General features: G+C 41.6%; 1 long non-coding RNA gene and 12 other non-coding genes across 13 annotated transcripts in view; all 13 read left to right on the top strand.

Annotated features, from left to right (window-relative positions):
- The first annotated feature begins 737 nt into the window (after nucleotides 1-737).
- Nucleotides 738-816, top strand: LOC119533585. The gene has a single exon (XR_005216709.1). It is a non-coding gene; the product is annotated as a small nucleolar RNA SNORD115 (small nucleolar RNA).
- A 404-nt stretch (nucleotides 817-1,220) lies between these two features.
- Nucleotides 1,221-21,189, top strand: part of LOC119531511 — a 60,241-nt gene continuing 40,272 nt past the window's right edge. Inside the window, exons 1-21 of the long non-coding RNA XR_005216321.1 lie at nucleotides 1,221-1,422; nucleotides 2,589-2,687; nucleotides 3,766-3,805; nucleotides 6,465-6,557; nucleotides 7,637-8,454; nucleotides 8,621-8,715; nucleotides 9,071-9,160; nucleotides 9,908-10,034; nucleotides 10,253-10,315; nucleotides 11,531-11,811; nucleotides 12,033-12,072; nucleotides 12,430-12,519; nucleotides 13,267-13,393; nucleotides 13,612-13,674; nucleotides 14,855-14,992; nucleotides 15,277-15,375; nucleotides 16,585-16,712; nucleotides 16,931-16,993; nucleotides 18,341-18,476; nucleotides 20,595-20,719; nucleotides 21,092-21,131. This is a non-coding gene — a long non-coding RNA (uncharacterized LOC119531511). The remainder of the gene's footprint in view (nucleotides 1,423-2,588; nucleotides 2,688-3,765; nucleotides 3,806-6,464; nucleotides 6,558-7,636; nucleotides 8,455-8,620; nucleotides 8,716-9,070; nucleotides 9,161-9,907; nucleotides 10,035-10,252; nucleotides 10,316-11,530; nucleotides 11,812-12,032; nucleotides 12,073-12,429; nucleotides 12,520-13,266; nucleotides 13,394-13,611; nucleotides 13,675-14,854; nucleotides 14,993-15,276; nucleotides 15,376-16,584; nucleotides 16,713-16,930; nucleotides 16,994-18,340; nucleotides 18,477-20,594; nucleotides 20,720-21,091; nucleotides 21,132-21,189) is intronic.
- On the top strand, nucleotides 2,339-2,417 carry LOC119533593. The gene has a single exon (XR_005216716.1). It is a non-coding gene; the product is annotated as a small nucleolar RNA SNORD115 (small nucleolar RNA).
- On the top strand, nucleotides 3,461-3,539 carry LOC119533591. The gene has a single exon (XR_005216714.1). It is a non-coding gene; the product is annotated as a small nucleolar RNA SNORD115 (small nucleolar RNA).
- On the top strand, nucleotides 6,607-6,685 carry LOC119533581. The gene has a single exon (XR_005216705.1). It is a non-coding gene; the product is annotated as a small nucleolar RNA SNORD115 (small nucleolar RNA).
- Nucleotides 8,356-8,434, top strand: LOC119533623. The gene has a single exon (XR_005216745.1). It is a non-coding gene; the product is annotated as a small nucleolar RNA SNORD115 (small nucleolar RNA).
- Nucleotides 10,086-10,164, top strand: LOC119533580. The gene has a single exon (XR_005216704.1). It is a non-coding gene; the product is annotated as a small nucleolar RNA SNORD115 (small nucleolar RNA).
- Nucleotides 11,713-11,789, top strand: LOC119533622. Its single transcript, XR_005216744.1, has one exon. It is a non-coding gene; the product is annotated as a small nucleolar RNA SNORD115 (small nucleolar RNA).
- LOC119533579 lies at nucleotides 13,445-13,523 on the top strand. Its single transcript, XR_005216703.1, has one exon. It is a non-coding gene; the product is annotated as a small nucleolar RNA SNORD115 (small nucleolar RNA).
- On the top strand, nucleotides 15,028-15,106 carry LOC119533578. The gene has a single exon (XR_005216702.1). It is a non-coding gene; the product is annotated as a small nucleolar RNA SNORD115 (small nucleolar RNA).
- Nucleotides 16,764-16,842, top strand: LOC119533584. The gene has a single exon (XR_005216708.1). It is a non-coding gene; the product is annotated as a small nucleolar RNA SNORD115 (small nucleolar RNA).
- On the top strand, nucleotides 18,523-18,601 carry LOC119533615. The gene has a single exon (XR_005216738.1). It is a non-coding gene; the product is annotated as a small nucleolar RNA SNORD115 (small nucleolar RNA).
- Nucleotides 20,772-20,849, top strand: LOC119533592. The gene has a single exon (XR_005216715.1). It is a non-coding gene; the product is annotated as a small nucleolar RNA SNORD115 (small nucleolar RNA).

Below are 21,189 nucleotides of genomic sequence, written 5' to 3'. Positions count from 1 at the left end.
GCTAGGTGGCCTAGCTGTCTGGTCAAGCGGGCACTGGCCTGACGATTCTTGTGAGGCTATTTGAGGCTGGTTGGTTTGTCGGATCATCAGTCAATTGACTGCAGCTGACTGATGACTCATCAAGGGGCGTGCTTCCACAGTGAGAGAGTGCAATTGGCTGGATTTGGTGCGGGTGATCAGTTGGAGGCTTATAAGCCGGACGGTTAGAGAACCTTCACTTCTTCTTCAGCTGCTCAGTGAAGCTTTTCCTGGGGAGCTCGTCGAAGTTGCCAGTTCGTTTCCTGAGGAGTTCGTCAAAGTTGTCGGTTCGTTTCCTGAGGAGTTCTTCAAAGTTGCCGGTTCGTTTCCTGAGGAGTTCGTCAAAGTTGTCGGTTCGTTTCCCGAGGAGTTCGTTGGACGTCTTCCTTGGAGTTGACAGCTTGTTGATGGCTCTGCAGAATTTGGACTCGTGCGCTCCCGCAGTTGCATGAGTCACTTTTACAATTTGATAATAAGAGACATCTCTCGTTGATTCTGTTTCCAAGAAGAACCCTAACTAATACATCCATGTTGTCCTAGTTAGGGACCCTGTGGAATGCAACAGCAGATACCTGACCTATGGCAACTGTATGACCTCTTTCTATGAACTACAGTGAATCAGAAGAACTCCAATGCTAAGTCACCCAAGGTTTACAGGAAGCAGCCTCTGGTAAGCATTTGCTACAGTAAAGTCGTATGTGTGGAGAGACTCTCAGGTTGGGTTGATGATGAGAACTGATCTTGTTGAAGACAGATGATGACATAAAAATCATGCTCAATAGGATTACGCTGAGGCCCGGACCTTGGAGGTGACACAGGTGCAGTAATTCTGAATCCTTTATTTTCATTCTACTATAGGGATTGGGTTTGAAACATGGGAAACATTGTGGCAAAATTGATTTTCTGCAGCCTACCTGTACACTTCTTCCAAAGCCATCAATTTTGTTACTTACTGCCTGCCTTTCATGTTCAATTTTTCCTGGTTGGTTGGTCAAAGTCTGTGCTCAATCCCCAACAGTTGTCTTTTCACCTGTGTCTTTCAGAGGGAATTGTTGTGGAAGGATGACCTCTCCATAATGGGAGGTGAGTGATTTATGTTTGACTGACCTGTTGCAAATAAGATTGTTAGCTAGTGAAACCTACACCTGAAGCTCTGACTTCAGTGTTTGGATAATGTGAATTTCAGGACCAGAGTTTGTTCTGGACATGAGTTTGAATTCTGGAGGCATTCCTCTTGAAGAATGCTTGAACCATTAATAAATGTTTTCTGGTGTTTTTTTGTCAATGCTAATTTCCATCTGATGGAACACGGAGAGGAAAGCCCGGAACATCTGTGTACTTCTGCATGAAATACGGCATGGTGTACATGGAGGAATGGAGTGATAGCAGAAATTCATCCAACAGGTATGGTGATCCTTATGTCCCTTCCCCTTCAGGGAATACCATGGTTCATTTGTCATCAAATTTCACAAAACTCATTAATTGAATCATTTAGGTGAAATTAGTCACAATAGGGCTTTCAATTCTGAAAATCAACTGCACACAGTTTTGATGTTTTCATGAGAACCATCTCCTTTTCTTGAAATTAGAGGCCCACCACAATAAGATATTTTAGTATCCTGGATTAACTACTCTGCTAAGGATCTTTTTGAGTCCAACATGATGGAGAATTTTACTAACCCCAGCCTCATGGCTCCAACTGACTGGTTTGGGTAGCTGGTGGTATATTATGCACACTCAAACTTCAAAATCAGGCATGTGCTGTGCTTCTCAGACATTCCAGTGTTACCTTAGGCCATGGTTCTGGAAAGTTGCACCAAAACTGCATGCAACATTCTTAGATACACAAGTCGATTTGTGGAAGATTTTTCAAAGGCTCTATTATGAGAGTATGGTTGCATTCCCAAGGCCAACCACACCCTTGTCTGACACTTGTGAATGTAGTTGAAAGATATCCTGGGGTTGGCCTGAGGTTTTCTGTAACCACAGGGAACCCACTGTTCTGTTCCCCTCTTTGGGTTCATGACGAATGGTCTGAAGCCTATTAATGTGTCCCAATTAGGAGAGTGACTATGGTGTTCCATGGCATAGGAGCAGCTCATCCATTAGAGCACTGTTCAAAGGTTACTGTGTCTGACCCATGTCTTCTTGATGAGGACCCTTTTGTAATGCAACTGGAGATACCCATCCTGGAAGCAATTGTATCCCCCCACCCTAAAATAGGAAGCAATAGAACTCTAATTCCATAGAGACTCAGGCTTGGAGGAAGGAATCCCTGGAAAGCATTTGCAGATCAATGGGAATGTACGAGTAGAGTCTTGGGTCAATGATGAGAACTGATCTTGTTGAAGACAGATGATGACAGAAAAGTCATGCTCAGTAGGATTACGCTGTGGCCCAGACCCTTGACAAGAAATGGGTGTATTAATTTGGGATCCTAGTTCAGGGATTGGGATTGAGACATGGGAAACATTGTGGAAAATTTGATTTCCTGTGGCCTACCTGCAACTTCTACTGAAGCCATCCATTCCACTACTTACGGCCTGCTTCTTGTTTTCATGTTTTCCTAGCCAGGTGGTAAAATACTGTGCTCAATCCCCAACAGTTGTCTTTTCACCTGTATCTTTCAGAGGAAGAGCTGTGGAAGGATGACCTCTCCATAATAGGAGGTGAGCAATTTATTTTCTACTGACCTGTTGCAAATAGGATTGTTAGCTAGTGATCCCCATAACTTAGGCCCCTACTTCCGTGTTTGAATAACATGAATGGCAGGGTCAGTGTTTGTTCTAAATGTGAGTTTGGATTCTTGAGGCATTCCTCTTGAGGAACCCTTGATCCATTTATAAACATTTTAGGCTTGGGATTGTAGGAGGTATTCACTTGTTCTTTGAAGGCCCAAGGAAATAGTACCCCATATAAATCCCTTAGTGAAACCCTGAATTTGAGTTTGAATAACTGAATACTTCCTCTTGAAGAATATCAACTTCTTGCTGGACATGAGAAGATTGGGATACGAGGGGTTTTGAACACCCATTTGTATTTCCATGGGGATATGCCTCAATAGCAATTCATGGCTGATGCCCAATTTCTTATCAATTCATTAAATATTTGAACTGATTGCCAGTGTTTGTGGTTCAACCTGATTAATGTGTCTCTTTACAAGATGATCAGCTGGTCTATGACAGTTTGCAGGGCAGGGGCAGCACCCACTGGTGAGCTTTGTTCCAGCTTTAACCTCTGTCTTATCCAGGGTGTCCTAGTCCAGGTCTCTGTGGAATGCAATGGCAGATAACATGACCTTGGCAGTTGTATGACCTCTTTGTATGAGCTGAAAAGAATTAGAAGAACTCTAATTCAAAGTCAGCCAAGGCTTTCTGGAAGGGGTCTCTGGTAAGAGTTTGCTTTGGTAAAGTTTCTTTATGACTGGACATAATCCCCGCTTGGGTCGATGATGAGAACTGATCTTGTTGAAGACAGATGATGACATAAAAATCATGCTCAATAGGACTACACTGGGGCCCAGACCTTGGAGATGACATGAGTGCAGGAATTTGGGATCCTTCATTTTCCTTCTAGTTCAGGGGTTATGACTGAGACATGTGAAACATTGTGTTCTGCAAAAAATTGAACATCTGCAGCCTACATGTATTTTTCTACTATACCACCCATTTCACCACTTACAGCCTATCTTCTGTGTTCATTTATTCCTAGCCAGTGGTAAAAGTCTGTGCTCTATTCCTCTTTTAGAGGGAAGAGCTGTGGAAGGATGACCTCTCCATGATGGGAGGTGAGTGACTTATTTTTGACTGACCTGCTGCAAATGGGATTTTGAGCCATGAACACTACACACGAGGCCCCTACTTCAGTGTCTGAATAATGTGAATGTCAGGGACAGAGTTTGCTCTGAATATAAGTTTGAATTCTTCAGGAGTTTTCATCATGAGGAAGACTTCTTCAATTTATAAGCTTTTTAGGTTTGGGATTGTAGGAGGTATTCACAGATCATTTTAGACCCAAGGAAATATTTCTTCATATAAATACCATGGTGAAGCCCAATGTAGTCCCCATTCATCATGTATTTAGATCAAATTCTGGTGCTTGGCAACAAAGCTCATTTCGAGCTGGTGAGACAGTTGTCTATAGGAGTGTAAAGCCAGGGTTACCTATGTCCTTCTGCATGAAATTTGTCATGGTATATATGGAGGAATAGAGTGATAACAGAAATTCATCCAATAGGTACCATGATCATTATGTCCCTTCTCCTTAAGAGAAAGAGCATGGCAGGACTTAGTCCAGTTGGTCATCACATTTCACAGAGACCCACTAACTGAAGTGTTCAGGCAAATTGAGTCCCAATAGGGCTTTCCTTTTCAAAATTGCTGGCAACACTATACTAATTGATCTTACCAACACTATGCTAATACTAGGGGTGAATAATTAGCAGCTCATAAGAGCTCTGGGATGTATTATGTTATGGTAATTGTTTAAAGTTGAGAGTGATGATGATTGTACAACTAAGGGAAGATAATGTAAGACACTGACCATTTATCTTGGGGTAGAATATAGATTAAGTGAAATTAGGAGCCCATTAGTTACTAAATCAAGCCCTCAACCTGAGGCTTGCTCTTGTGAAACTTAAGGTTGTAAATGGGAGGCTGAGCTCTCCTATAATTATTAAGCCTAAGAGGCACTCCAGGGAAACTCTTTTGTTGCTCAGATGTGGCCTTTCTCTCTCTAAGCCCAACTCAGCAAATAAATTCATTAACCTCCTCCCACAAGGGACATGACTCCCAGGGGAATGAATCTCCCTGGCAATATGGGTCATGACTCTGAGGAATAAGCCTGGCCCTGGAAGCAAGCAATTTAAAATGCCTACTTGACCAAAAGGGGAAAAAAGAAAGGCAATAAGCTGAGGTCACAGTGGCTGAGAGATCCAAATAGAGTCGAGAGGCTATCCTGGAGGTTTCTCTTATGCAAGCTGCAGGTAGACCTCCCAAATGGCCACAGTATGCCATGCCATTTCCAAAAGTAGTCCCCAAATACCTAGGTCCCTACCTGAGATTCTATAAAAGATTCACTCACTAAGTTTTATCTCTCAGCAACTTAAATCTTTCAGAGTGTTCCTAAGCCAGACAAGTCCTAAAACTCAGAGACAAGAGCCTCTTTAAGAACAACAATCAGATGCAGTCCCCTTCACTATACTGTTGACACCCCCTGTCAATATGAACAAGTTAGGGTGCTCACTGCCTAGACACCTCTGAAGATGGAGAAAAGGATTAAGTGAGAGGAAGGGGTAGCAACTAACAAGATAAAATACAATAAAAGTCTATGAATACTGAAACTTTATATATGTATATTTAGATGCTGGGGTGTTGGAATAGCTGGAAGGAGGTAAATGATAATGGCAGAACTGTAACCTATAATATCCTTTGAAATTTTCTTTATAGCTGCTCATTGAATTATGCTTTGAAAATCTTTGCCTTTCTATATATACCCTACATTGCATAGTAAGAAAAGAATTGGAACTGTGAAATTGTGAGCCGTAACAATTTTTGAAATTACCTGTATAACTGCTTATTGAGCTGTACATAAAAGTTAACACTTTCTGTATGTATGTTGTATTTTACAATGATGGAAATAGCTGAAGTTGTGGAACTGTGACCCATGATATTCTTTGAAATTTGCTCTCTAACAACTTGTTAAATTGTATTTTGGAAGGTATCACTGTTATGTATATGTGTTAAAGTTCACAATAAAAGAATGCATTAAAAAAGAAACACAACAAAGGAAAAAAGTATACATCTATTTATAAATACATACATAAATTTAAAAAAATCAATGGCACAATGTTTTGTTGTTTTCATTAGAACATTTTCCATTTCCTGAAATTGAGGGACACCACATTAAGACCTTTCAGGATCCAGGTTTAACTTCTCTATTGAGCATCATTTTTCATCTGACATGACTGAGAATATTACTGACCCCAGACTCATGGTACCAACTGACTGATTTGGGTGGCTGGTGGTACATTATTCACAGTCAAACCTCAAAATACTGACCTGTTTTATTCTTCTCTGACATTCCTTTATTTCCTTGGGCAATAGTTCAGGAGAGTTACACCGAAATTGCATGCAGCCATATTGAATTCCCAACCAAGAGGTGGAACAATGTGCAAAGTCTCTATTAGAGTATTGTTGCATTTCCACTGCCAACATTACCCTTGCCTGCCCCTTGTGAATATGGGTAAAGGATATCAAGGTATGGCCTGATAGTCTATGAAACCTCAGGAAGCACACTCTAAACACAGAACCTGCTATATTCTCCCCATTGGGTTCACTGACCAATGGACTAAAGAATATTAGTGTGTCATTAGAAGAATGACCACCATGTTCCGTGGCATTGGTGCATCACACCTGTTAACAAGTGTCTGATCCATGTTCTCCTAGATGAAGACACTTTTGTAATGCAACTGAAGACACCCATCCCAGAGGCGATTATATCACCCTATGGAACACCAGGCTTGCAGGAGGAAGTCCCTGGTAAGCTTGGAGATCAATGGGAATGTATGAGTGGAGAAAGGCCTAGCTTGGGTCAATGATGAGAACTGATCTTGTTGAAGACAGATGATGACATAAAAATCATGCTCAATAGGATTATGCTGAGGCCCTGTCCTAGGAGATGACCCGGGTGTAGGAATGAAGTGTCCTTCATTTTGCTTCTTGGGCACACACTGGGTTTTTGATAGCAGAATAAAGGAAATACTGTGGCAAACTTGTGTTTCCCTTGCATACCAGGACATTTCTATGGAAGTCAGACATTTTGGTAGTTGAGGCCTGCCCTAATTTTTCTATATTACATAGTAGTGTGGTACAGATATTTGCTCAGTTCCTTGCTGATTTTGTAACTGTGTGATTTTCAGAGGGAAGTGCTGAGGAAGGAAGAGTGGGCCATGAATGGGAGGCGAGTGAATTATTTTGAGCAAACTGTTGTAGATTGAATGATAGCTAGTGAACCCTACCCATCATGCCTGACATGATTGTTTCTATAACATGAAGTCATAATCAGAGGTTTGTCCTGAATGCAACTTTGTATATCTGAGGACCTCCTCTTGAGGAACCTCGATTTCCTGCTGGACTTGATAAGATTTGTGATTTATTGAGCTTTGGACACCCATTTGTATTTCCGTTGGGATACTCCTAAACAACAATTCATGGCTGATGCCCAAATTCTTCTGAACTTATTAAACATCTGAACTGATTTGCCAGTTTTTTGCAGTTCAATGAATATTTCCATTCAGGGAGACACTGTAATATATGAGAGAGAAGTTTTTTTGTGAAACAAGGCTTTACATGCATGGATGAGGAAATGCATAGAAACGTTGCTGCCTCCAACAGTGATGAGATTTCATTTTCTTCTTCTTTGGGAAAAAGTAGTAGACTGTTTATGACCTCCATTATTCAAATATCAAAGAGAACATCTGATTCCAGTGTTTCCGGTACTTGAGTCCCAATACGACTTTATGTCTCATATAGTCTCATTATTGTTCTGGGCCTCATCATTGGAAACATCGTTTCTGTGAAGTCATTTAAAATTCACACTGAGATTTATCCACTCACAGGGTTACCATCACTCCTGACCAAGTTTTGGTGTCTGAAGAGAGAATTTTACTGAGCACTCACTTCTTGTTCCTTCAGTGTGGCCTTGGAGATTTCCTGCAGCCCAACAAATGCACACATTTACAAATGGGGACAGATGGAATGCTTCTGTGAAATTCCTGTCAATACCTATGATGGGTTTCAGGATCAAGCCACAAGACAGGTTGAATGATATAGGAGGTATTGGTCCAGATTTTGGTGGATTGGCATAATCACTTGTATGAGATTTAGGATGCATTCCCAAGGCCTCAACTTTGAACTAATCAGCTGTGAAGACCATGGGATAGCCTGGAGTTATATGAAAACTCTATGCACCTACTATAAAGCCAGAAAGTTATCAATTCCCCCACTTGGTGTTTCCAGATGCATGGACTCAAATCTATTAATGCATCTCCTTACAAGTAGGACAAAGGTGGCCCATGACATTTTGGAAGGCAGGAGCAGCACTCACTGAAGAGCTTTGTCCGAGCTTTAACCAAGGTCCTTCCCATGTTATCCTAGACAAGGGCCCTGTGGAATGCAACAGCAGATACCTGACCTGTAGCAATTGTAAGAGCTCTTTGCATGTAGTGCAATGAATTAGGAGAACTCCAATGCTATGTCACCCAAGGCTTTCCAGAAGGGGTCTCGAGTAAGCATTTGCTATGGTAAAGGAACTGTGCGACTGAGAGACTCCTGGCTAGTGTCTATGATGAGAATTAATCTTGTTGAAAACAGAAGACACCACAAAAATCAAGCTGGATAGGATTACACTGAAGCCCAGAACACGGAGGTGAAAACGGTACATGAATTCATTATCCTTCATTTTCATTCTAGTGCACGGTTTGTGACTGACTTGGGGAACAATCTGCAAATTTGATTTTCTGTGGCTGCCCTGTATTTTTATACAGTACTATTCATTTCACTACTTACATCCTGCCTTCCATGTTCCATTTTTTCCTAGCCAGGTGGTAAAATCTGTGCTCAACCTCCAACAGTCCTCTTTATGCCAGTGTCTTTTAGAGGGAAGAGCTGTATAACCATGACCTCTGCATAATGGGAGGTGAGCAACTTATTTATGACTGACCTGTTGCAAATGGGATTATTAACTAGTGAACCTTACACCTGAAGACCCTAATTCAGTGTTGAATGATGTAAATGGAACGGTCTCAGTTTGCTCTGTATGTGAGTTAGAATTTTGGAGGAGTTCCTCTTGAGAAATCCTTGATCCATTTGTAAATTTTTTAGGCTTGGGATTTTAGGAGATACTTGCAGCTATTATAGGTCCAAGCAAATATTCCTCCCTATAAATCCCTTGGTGAAGCTCAATGTAACCCCTTTATGGCATATGTAAATTGATTTCTGGTGTTTTGTTGTTAATGATCATTTCCAACCTGTGGGACAACGGTCCATGGTAGAGGAAATCCGGGATCACTTATGTCCTTCTGCATGAAATACGGCATGGTGTACTTGGAGGAATAGAGTGACAGCAGAGTTTCATCCAATAGGTACCGTGACCATTATGTCCCTTCCACTTACAGAAATGGCCCATCAATACTTATGCCAGTGGGTTTTCAGTTTCACAGAAATGCACTAATGAAAGTGTTCAGGCAAGACTCCTAATAGACTTTCCCTTCTCAAAATCGATGGCACACTCTTGTTGTTTCCATTAGAACCATTTCCTTTTCCTGAAATTAGAGGGACACCCCATTAAGACATTTCAGAATCCAGGGCCATCTTCTCTCCTGAGCATGATTTTGTGTCCATTGTGATGGAGAACATTACTGACCCCAACCTAATGTTTCCAACCATCTGGTTTCAGTGGGTGGGCTGCTTTATGCACACTCAAACCTCAAAATACAGGCACTTACTCTGGTTCTGTGACATTCCTATATTTCCTTGAGCCATGTTCATGATATATCATACATTATTGGATTCACAAGTCCAGATGTGGAAGGGTTTGCAAAGCCTCCATTATGAGGCTACTCTTTCTTCCATGGCCATCATTATCCTTGTTGGCTCTTGTGACTATCTGTGCAGGATATCAAGGGGAACCTGATGTTTTATGAAACCACAGGGAACACACTCTAAATACAGAACATGTTAACTTCTCCCCTTTGTGTTCACTGACCACTGGTCTGGGCCCATTACCTGTGCCATTAAGAGAATAACTACAGTGGTCCATGGCATAGGAGCAGCATACCTGTTGGAGCACTCTTCAAAGTTTAAACACTGTCTGAACCATGTTCTCCTAGATGAGGAACCTGAGGCAATGCAACTGAAGACATCATCCTGGATGCAGTTGTATCACCCTACAATAATGCAAGGAAGTACTAGAACTCCAGGACCATGTAACCCAAGGCTTGTGGTAATGAGTAGCTGGTAAGCATTTGGAGATCAATGGGAATGTATGAGTGGAGAGAGGCCTGGCCTGGGTCGATGATGAGAATTGATCTTGTTGAAGACAGATGATGACATAAAAATCATGCTCAATAGGATTACGCTGAGGCCCTGTGCTAGGAGTTTACCCAGGTGTAGGAATGAAGTGTCCTTCATTTTGCTTCTTGGGGTCTCATTGGGTTTTGCTCAATTCATTGCAGATTTATGACCAGTGTTTTTCAGAGGAAGGTGCTGAGGAAGAAGGGGTGTGCCATGGATGGGAGGTTAGTGAAAAATTTTGACCAAACTGTTGCCAGTTGAGTAGTAGCTAGTGCACCCTACCCGTGAGGCCCCTGACATGGTTTGTTTCCTTAACATGAAGTCATGATCATATGTTTGTCCTGAATGTGAATTTGAACATCGGTGGACTTCCTCTTGAGGAACCTCGAATTCCAGATGGACTTGATAAGATTGTGATTCGAGGTGCTGTGGATATCCATTTTTACTTCCATGGGGTAGCACTAATAGCAATTCATTGATGATGCCAATATTGTTCTGAATTCATTAAATATTTCAACAGACTTAAAAGTTTTTGTAAGTCAATGAATATTTCTACCCAGGGAGACACTGTTACATGTGAGAAAGCACACTGTTGTTCTGAAGCTAGGTCTGTGTGAAACCTGGCACTGCATAAACAGATGAGGAAATATTGCTGCTTCTGACAATGATGACATTTCATTCTCTTCTTCTTAGGGAAAAACTAGTGCTAAACTAATTATGACCTACACCACTGAAATACCAATGAGAACATCTGATTCAAATGCTTCTACTTCTTCAGTCCCAGAATGGCTTTATCTCTCATTAGGTCTTGTGAGTGTTCTGGGCATCTCCATGGGAAACACTCCTTTCTCTGAAATTCAATAAAACTTATGCAGATATTTATCCATTTACAGGTTACCTTCTCTCCTGACCAATATTTGGTGTGAAGAGATGAACAATTATACCAAGTGTCACTTGTTTTCCTTCCATGTGGACTTAGAGATTTCCTATAGCCCAGGGAATGCCTACATCTCCAAGGGGGCACACCAAGGGCTTATGTGAATTTCCTATGTATACCTGTGCTGGTTTCAGAAACAAGGCACAAGATATGAACCAAATGTTACTGGCCCTATCAGTCCAGAGAGTTTTGGTTTGGCAAAATCCCTAATAGGGTATTTTGATGCATTCCCAATGATAGTGGTCTGCTTCCCTCACTTTTGTGTTCATTGGCTGTAAATACCTCGGGATACCCTGGTATTATATGAAAACTGTATGCACCTACTCTAAAGCCAGAAACTTGTCATGTCCTCCACGTGTGTTCATGATTCATGGGTTCAAACCTGTTAATGTCTCCTTAAATGCAGGGCAAAGGTGGTCCGTGACATTTTGGAAGGCAGGTGCAGCACTCACTGGAGAGCTTTGTTCCAGCTTTCACCAAGGTCTTATCCATGTTGTCCTAGATGAGGACCTGGTGGAATGCAACAGCAGATACCTGACCCATAGCAATTGTACGACCTCTTTGTGTTTACTGCAATGAATTAGGAGAACTCCAATGCTCTGTCATCCAAGGCTTTCCAAAAGGGGCCTCCAGGAAGCATTTACTATGGTAAAGGTACTGTGTGACTGGAAAGACTCCTGGCTTGTATCAATGAGGAGCAGTGATCTTGTGGAAGACAGATGATGACACAAAAATCATGTTGGATAGGATTACACTGAGGCCTAGACCATGGAGGTGAAAGCGGTACATGAATTCATTATCCTTCATTTTCATTCTAGTGTAGGGTTTGTGATTGACTTGGGAAACAATCTGCAAATTTGATTTTCTGTGGCTGCCCTGCATTTTTCTACTGTACCATCCATTTTACTACTTATATCCTGCCTTCCATGTTCCATTTTTTCCTAGCCAGGTGGTAAAATCTGTGCTCAATCCCCAAAAGTCCTCTTTTTCCCTGTGTCTTTCAGAGAGAAGAGCTGTGTGATGATGACCTCTGCATAATGGGAGGTGAGTGATTTATTTTTGACTGAACTGTTGCAAATGGGATTGTTAGCTAGTGAATCTTACACCCGAGGACCTTAATTCAGTGTTTGAATGACATGAATGGAAGGGTCTGAGTTTGTTATGGAGACTAGTTAAAATTTTGGAGGAGTTCCTCTTGAGAAATTCTTGATCCATTTGTAAACTCTTTAGGCTTGGGATTTTAGGAGATATTTGCAGCACATTATATGTCCAAGCAAATACACCTTCCTATAATTCCCTTGGTGAAGCTCAATGTAACCCCTTTATGGCATATGTAAATTGATTTCTGGTGTTTTGTTGTTAATGATCATTTCCAACCTGTGGGACAACGGTCCATGGTAGAGAAAATCCAGGATCACTTATGTCCTTCTGCATGAAATACGGCATGGTGTACTTGGAGGAATGGAGTGACAGCAGAGTTTCATCCAATAGGTACCGTGATCGTTACATCCCTTTCACTTACAGAAAGGGCTCATCAATACTTATGCCAGTGGGTCATCAGTTTCACAGAAATGCACTAATGAAAGTGTTCAGGCAAGACTCCTAATAGACTTTCCCTTCTCAAAATCAATGGCACACTCTTGTTGTTTCCATTAGAACTATTTCCTTTTCCTGAAATTAGAGGGACACCACCTTAAGACATTTCAGAATCCAGGGCCATCTTCTCTCCTGAGCATGATTTTGTGTCCATTGTGATGGAGAACATTACTGACCCCAACCTAATGTTTCCAACCATCTGGTTTCAGTGGGTGGGCTGCTTTATGCACACTCAAACCTCAAAATACGGGCACTTGCTCTGGTTCTGTGACATTCCTGTATTTCTTTGAGCCATGTTCATGAAATATCATACTTTATTGGATTCACAAGTCCAGATGTGGAAGGATTTGCAAAGCCTCCATTATGAGGCTGCTGTTTCTTCCATGGCCAACATTATCCTTGTTGGCTCTTGTGACTATCTGTGCAGGTTATCAAGGGGGACCTGATGTTTTATGAAACCACAGAGAACACACTCTAAATACAGAACATGTTAACTTCTCCCCTTTGTGTTCACTGACGACTGACCTGGGCCTATTACTTGTCCCATTAAGAGAATAACTACAGTGGTCCATGGCATAGGAGCAGCATACCTGTTGGAGCACTCTTCAAAGTTTAAACACTGTCTGAACCATGTTCTCCTAGATGAGGAACCTGAGGCAATGCAACTGAAAACATCATCCTGGAGGCAATTGTAGCACCCCACAATAATGCAAGGAAGTAGTGGAACTCCAGGACTATGTAACTCAAGGCTTGCAGTAACGAGTAGCTGGTAAGCATTTGGAGATCAATGGGAATGTATGAGTGGAGAGAGGCCTGGCCTGGGTCGATGATGAGAATTGATCTTGTTGAAGACAGATGATGACATAAAAATCATGCTCAATAGGATTACGCTGAGGCCCTGTCCTAGAAGATGACCTGGGTATAGGAAGGAAGAGTCCTTCATTTTATTTCTTGGGCACTCATTGAGTTTTGCTCAATTCATTGCAGATTTTTGACCAGCGTTTCTCAGAGGAAGGTGCTGAGGAAGAAGGGGTGTTCCATGAATGGGAGGTTAGTGAAAAATTTTGACCAAACTGTTGCCAGTTGAATAATAGCTAGTGCACCCTACCCATGAGGCCCCTGACATAGTTTGTTTCCATAACATGAAGTCATGATCAGACATTTGTCCTGAATGCGAGTTTCAACATCTGTGGACTTTCTCTTGAGGAACCTCAAATTCACTCTGGACTTGATGAGTGTGATTGGAGGTGCTGTGGATATTTTTATTTTCATGGGGTAAGAATAAATAGCAATTTAGTGATGATGCCTATACTGTACTGAATTCATTAAACATTTCAACTGACTTACCCATTTTTGTGAGTTAATGAATGTTTCAACCCAGGGAGACCCTGTTTCATGTGAGAGAGCACACGGTTGTTCTGAAGCTAGTTCTGTGTGAAACCAGGCATTACATACACAGATGAGGAAATGGATGGAGAAGTTGCTGCCTCCAACAGTGATGATATTTCATTCCATTCTTCTTAGGGAAAGAGGAGTACACTAATTATGACCTGCACTATTCAAATACCAACGAGAACATTTGATTCATATGTTTTCACTTCTTCAGTCCCTATATGGCTTTATCTCTAATAAGGTCTTGGTAGCATTCTGGGCATCTCCATGGGGATCATTGTTTTCTCTGAAATTATATAAGTAATTAACATGAGATTTATCTGTTTACTGGTTACCTTCTCTCCTGAACAATATTTGCTGTCTAAAGAGATGAACAATTACACCGAGTGCTCACTTGGTTTATCCTTCCATGTGGACTTAGAGATTTCCTGTAGCCCAGTGAATGCTCAGATTTCCGAAGGGATCACACCAAGGGCTTGTGTGAAATCCCTATTTATACCTGCACTGGGTTTCAGGAACCAAAGCACGAGAAATGTACCAAATTATTGGCCAGTTCAGTTCAGATTTTTGTTGTTTGGCAAAATCCCTAATATAAGATTTTGATGCACTCCCCATGCCAGTGTCCTACTTGCCTCACATTTGTGTTTCTTGGCCATAAAGGCCGTGGGATTTGCTGGTGGTGTATGAAAACTCTACACACCTACTGTCAAGCCAGAACCTTGTCATGTCCTCCACCTGGTGTTTCTTTCCAGCAGGACATGACATTTTGGAAGGCAGGAACAGTACTCTCAAGAGAGCTGTGTTCCAGCTATAACCTGAGTTATCCATGTTGTCCTAGATGAAGACCCTTTGGAATGCAACAGGAAATACCTGACAATTTATGGCCTATTTATATGTACTGTAATGACTTGGAAGAACCACAAAGCAATATCACCCAAGGCTTTCAGGATGGGGCCTCCAGTAAGCATTTGCTATGGTAAATATTTGTATGACTGGAGAGATTCCTGGCTTGGGTCAATGATGAGAACTGATCTTGTTGAAGACAGATGATGACATAAAAATCATGCTCAATAGGATTACACTGAGGCCCAGATCTTGGAGATGAGAGAGGTGAAACATTTTGGGACTCATCAGTTTCATTCTAGTGCAGGGATGGTTACTGAGTCATGGGAAACATCATGGTAAATTTGATTTTCTTTTGTCTATCTGAATATTTCTATTGAAACCATCCATTTTGGCTTCCATGTTCAATTTTTGCAGCTGGGTGGTAAAATCTGTGTTCAATCCAAAATAGTGGTGTTTGCACCTGGGTCTTTCACAGGGAAGAGCTGTGGAAGGATGACCTCTCCATAATGGAATGTGAGTGATTTACTTTATCCTGACCCTTTGCAAATGGGATTGTTAGCTAGTGAACCGTATACCTGAAGCCCATAGTCAGTGTTCAAATAACGTGAATGGCAGGGTCAGAGTTGGCTCAGAAAGTGAGTTTGAGGAATTCCTCTTGAGAAACACTTGATCCATTTAAAACCATTTTAGGCCAGGGATTATAGGAGGTATTTGTAGCTCTTTTTAGGTTTAAAGAACTATTCCTCTAAATCAATCCCTTGGTGAAGCCCAATGTAGTCCCCATTCGTCACATATTCAGATAGATTTCTGGTGTCTTCCATCAATGCCAATTTCCAGATGGTGGAACAGCAGTCTATAGGAGAGGAAAATCCAGGATCACCTATCTCTTTCTGCATGAAATATGGCATGGTTTACATAGTGAATAGAGTGATAGCACGGTTTCCTCCAACAGGTACCAGGATTGCTATTTCCCTTCCCCTTATGGGAAGAGCAGAGTAAGACTTATACCAGTTACTCGTCAAGTATCAGAGACCTACTAGTTGAAGTGTTCAGGCAAACTGAGGCCCAATAGGGCTTTCTGTTCTCAAAATCAATGGCACAGCATTTTGTTGTTTTCATGGGAACCATTTCCAATTCCTGAAATTTGAGGGACACTGCAGTCAGACATTTCAGGATTCAGGGTTAACTTTTCTCCTGAGCATCATTTTGTGTCCAATATGATGGAAAATATTACTGATCCCAGCCTCATGGGACCAGCCAACTTGTTTGGATAGTTGGTGGTGCATTATGGACACTCAAAACTTAAAACAAGGGTATGTGCTCTGCTTCTCTGACATTCCTGTTTTTCCTTAGTCCATGTTTCCAGAAAGTTGCACCAAAATTGCATGCAACCTTATCAGATTCACAAGTCCAGTTTTGGAAGGTTTTGCAGTCTATTATGAGAGAACAGTTGCATTCTCGCTGCCAAACTTACCCTTGTATGACCCTTGTGAATATAGGTGAAGGATACCCATGGATGGCCTGATGCTTTATGAAACCTCAGGGAACACACTCTAAATACAGAACCTGCTATGTTCTCCCCTTTGGGTTCAATGACCAATGGTCTGAAGCCTACTAATGTGTCCCATTAGGAGAGTGACCTTGGTGTTCCATGGCATAGGAGTAGCTCACCTGTTAGAGCACTGTCAATGGTTAACCACTCTCTGACCCATGTTCTCCTAGATGAGGACTCTGTGGTAATGCAACTGAAGATGCTGACCCTGGAGGTGATTGTATCACACCACCATAATGCAAGAATGTAGTAGAACTGCAGTACCATGTAACCCCAGGCTTGCAGGAAGGAGTCCCTGGTAAGTGTTTGGAGATCAATGGGAATGTGTGAATGAAAAGAGATCTGGCTTGGGTCCATGATGAGAACTGATCTTGTTGAAGACAGATGATGACATAAAAATCATGCTCAATAGGATTACGCTGAGGCCCTGTGCTAGGAGATGACCCAGGTGTAAGAATGAAGTGTCCTTCATTTTGTTTCTTGAGCACTCATTGGATTTTCATCAATTCATTGCAGATTTGTGACTGGTGTTGTTCAGAGGGAAGTGCTGAGGAAGAAGGAGTATGCCATGAGTGGGAGGTTAGTGAAAAATTTTGACTGAACTGTTGCCAGTTGAATGGTAGCTAGTGAACCCTACCCCTGAGGCCCCTGACATGGTTTCTTTCTATAACATGAAGTCATGATCAGAAGATTGTTCTGAATGCAAGTTTCAATAACTGCAGTCTTCCACTTGAGGAATCTCTACTTCCTGCTGGACACGACAAGCTTGTGATTTGAGGGGCTTTGGACACCCATTTTTATGTCCATGAATATACACCTAAAAAACAATTTGTGGCTCATGCCCAAATTCTTATGAGTTTATTAAACATCTTAACTGAATTCCTGTTTTTTCAGGTCAATGAATATTTGCATCTGGGAAGACACTGTAATATGTGAGAGAGAAGGCCTCTGTTCTGAGTCTAATGCTGTGTGAAACTGGGTATTCCAGTTTGCTAGTGCTGCTGTTATGCAAACTACCAGAAATGTATTGGCTTTTATAAAGGGGAATGGATTAAAGAAAATGGCCTTTCTTGGGGTACCTAACATTTTCAAAACAGCACACTGGGTATTACATAAATGGATGAAGAATTGGATAGAAAAGTTGCTGCCTCCAACAACGATGAGATTTCATTTTCTTCTTCATATGGAAAGAGTAGTGGACAACTTATGACCTCTGCTATCCAAATATAAATGAGAACACCCTAGTCAAGTGTTACCACTACTTATGTCCCAGTCTGGCTTTATCTTTTATAAGGTCTTGGGAATATTGTTGGCTCCTTTATTAAAAACATTTCTTTCTCTGAAGATACATGAAAAATACACTGAGACAACCATTTACAGGGTTACCATCTCTCCTGATAAAATTTGGGGGTCTGAGGAGATAACAGTTTTACCAAGCACTAACTTATTGTTCCTTCCTTGTCACCTTGGAGATTCCTGTAGCCTGGCAAAGGCTCACATCACCAAATGGGGGTAGATCAAGGGCTTCTGTGAAATACCTACCAATACCTGTGCCGGGTTCCAGCAACAAGGCACAAGATATGTAATGAATGTTATTGGAAGTATCTGTCCAGAATTTGGTGATCTGGAAAAATCCCTAATATGAGATTTCAGATGCATTTCCAATGCCAGTTGTCTACTTGCCTCACTTTTGTGCTTATTGTCTGGAAATACAATGGGATGGTCTGGTGTTATGTGAAAACTCTGTACCAACTGTAAAGCCAGAAACTTGTCATGTCCTTCACTTGGTGTTTCCTGGTCCATGGGCTCAACCCTATTAATGAGTCTCTTTTCAAGAAGGGCAAAATGACATTTTATATGACAGGAGCAGCACCCATTTAGAGCTTTGTTCCAGCATTAACCTTGGTCTTATCCATGTTGTCCTAGATGGGGACACTGTGGAATACAACAGCAGATACCTGACCTGTGGCAATTGTATGACCTATTTGTATATACTGCAATGAATTAGAAGAACTCCAATTCAGTGTCAACCAAGGTTTTCAGGAAGGGGCTTCTGATAAAGGTTTGCTATGGAAAAGGTTATGTTTGACTGGAGAGACTCCTGGCTTTTGTCAATGATGAGAACTGTTCTTGTTGAAGACAGATGATAATATTAAAATCATGCTCAACAGGAGTACACTGAGGCCCAGGCCTCAGAGATGACACAGGTGCAGGAAGTCAGGATCCTTCATTTTCATTCTAGTGCTGGGATTGGGATTGATACATGGGAAACACTCTGGCAAATTAATTTTCAGTGGCTTACCTTTATATTTCTACTGAAGCCATCTGTGATGGTTAGGGTCATGCGTCAGCTTGGCCAGGTGATGGTGTTCAGGTGTTTGGTCAAGCAAGCACTGGCCTAAACACTGCAAGGACATTTGTGGCCAGTTAATAAACCAGAAGGCTGGTTTTTTAAATCATCAGTCAATTGACTGCAGTTGTGACTGATTACCTAAAAAAGGGTGTGCTTTTGCAATGAGAGAATTCAATCAGCTGAATTTAATCCAATCAGGTGAGGACTTTTAAGGAAGAGAGAGTGAAAACCTTCACTTCTTCAGCTAGCCTCCGAAGTGTTTCCTGAGGAGTTCATTGAACACCTTCATCGGAGTTGCCAGTTCGCTGCCTGGGAAGTTCATTGAACACCTTTATTGGAGTTGCCAGTTTGCTGTCTGCCCTATGAATTTTGGACTCGTGCATCCCCACAGTTGCATGAAACACTTTTATAAAATCTTACATTTACAGATATATCTTGTTGATTCTGTTTCCCTAGAGAACCCTAACTAATACACCATCCATTTTGCTACTTACAGCCTACCTTCTATGTTCCATTTTTCATAGCAGGGTGGTAAAATCTGTGCTCAATCCCCAAAAGTCATCTTTCCACCTGTATCTTTCAGAGGGAATAGCTGTGGAAGGATGAACTCTCCACAATGGGAGATGCACAATTTATTTTCGAGTGACCTGTTGCAAATGGGATTGTTAACTAGTGAACACTACACTCAAAGCCCCATCTAAGGTTTGAATAATGAGAATGGCAGGGTCAGAGTTAGTTCTGAATGTGAATTTGAATTCTAGGAACCCCTCTGGAGGAACACCTGACTCATTTATAAATTTTTAGGATAGAGATTCTAAGAGGTATTTGCGGCTCTTTTTAGGCCCAAGGATATATTCCTCAATATCAATCCCTTGGTGAAGCCAGTGTGGTCCCCATTCATTGCATATTTAGATCCATTTCTGGTGTTATAGTGTCAATGCTAATTTCTAACCAGTGGGACACTGGTCCATTGGAGAGGAAAAGCCAGGGTCACCTATGTGTTTCTGCATGAAATATGGCATGGTTTATGAGGAGGAATAGAGTGACAGCAGCATTTCATCCAGCAGGTTCCCTGATCCCTATGTCCCTTCCCTTTACTGGAAGACCACTAATGCCAGTTGGCCATCAAATTTCACAGAGACCCATTATTGAAGTGTTCAAGAGAAATGAGTCCCAAAAGGGCTTTCCTTTCTCAAAATCGATGGCACACAGTTTTTGTTACCAAGAAAAAATTCCTTTTCCCAAAATTAGAGGGACAGCACATTAAGACATTTTAGTATCCAGGGTTAACGTCCATCCTGAGCATCATTTTGGATCCAACATGATGGAGAATATTACTGATCTCAGCTTCATGTTTCCAACTGACTGGTTTGAGGAGATGGTGGTGCATTAAGCACACTAATTCCTCAAAAGAAGGCCATGTGCTGTGCTTCTCTGACATTCTTATATTTCCTTAGACTGTGAATGAGGAAAGTTGCAACAAATTTGCAGGCAAACAAATTGGATTCACAAATCCAGATGTGGAAGGATTTGCAAAGCCTCTGTTATGAGAGTATTATTGCACTCCCACTGCCAACATTAGTCTTGTCTGACACTTGTAAACATAGGTGAAGGATTTCAAGGGGTGGCCTGATGTTTTATGAAAACTCATGGAATGCAGTCAAAATACAGAACCTGTTCTTTTCTCCTCTTTGGGATCACTGACCTACAGTCTGGAGCCTGTTAATGTCTCCCATTAGGAGAGGGAACACAGTGGTACATGGCTTAGGAGCAGCACAACCATTAGAGCACTGTTCAAAGTTTAACATCTGACACATGTTCTTTTAGAAGAGGACACTGGGGAACTGCAACTGAAGATGCCCATCCCAGAGGCAAGAGTATCACTGAACCATAATTAAAGAGCAGTAGAATTCCAATACCTGGAAACCCAGACTTACAGGAAGGAGTCCCTGGTAAGCATTTGGAGATCAATGGGAATGTATGTGTTTGGGAGACACCTGCACTGGGTCAATGAAGAGAAGTGATTTGTTGAAGATGGATGACGACATAAAAATCATGCTCAATAGGATTACACTGAGGCCCAGACATTGGAGATGACAGGGTTGCAGGAAATCAGGAAACTTAATTTCAATCTAGTGCAGGTATGAGGATTGAGACATGGGAAATATTGTGGCAAATTTGATATCTGCGGCCAACCTATATATTTCTACTGAAGCCATCAATTTTGCTAAGTACAGGCAGCTTTCTGTGTTCAATATTTCCTAGACAGGTGGTAAAATCAGCGCTCAATTGCCGATAGTCATCTTTCCACCTGTGTCTTTCAGAGGGAAGAGCTGTGGAGGGATGACCTCTCCATGATGGGAGGTGAGTGACTTATTTTTGACTGACCTGTTGCAAATGGGATTTTGAGCCATGAACACTA

This window comes from Choloepus didactylus, chromosome 4 (assembly GCF_015220235.1).
Source record: "Choloepus didactylus isolate mChoDid1 chromosome 4, mChoDid1.pri, whole genome shotgun sequence".
NCBI lineage: Eukaryota > Metazoa > Chordata > Mammalia > Pilosa > Megalonychidae > Choloepus > Choloepus didactylus.
The sequence above is the reverse complement of the archived record's forward strand: the minus strand, read 5'-3'. Positions and strand labels throughout refer to the sequence as shown.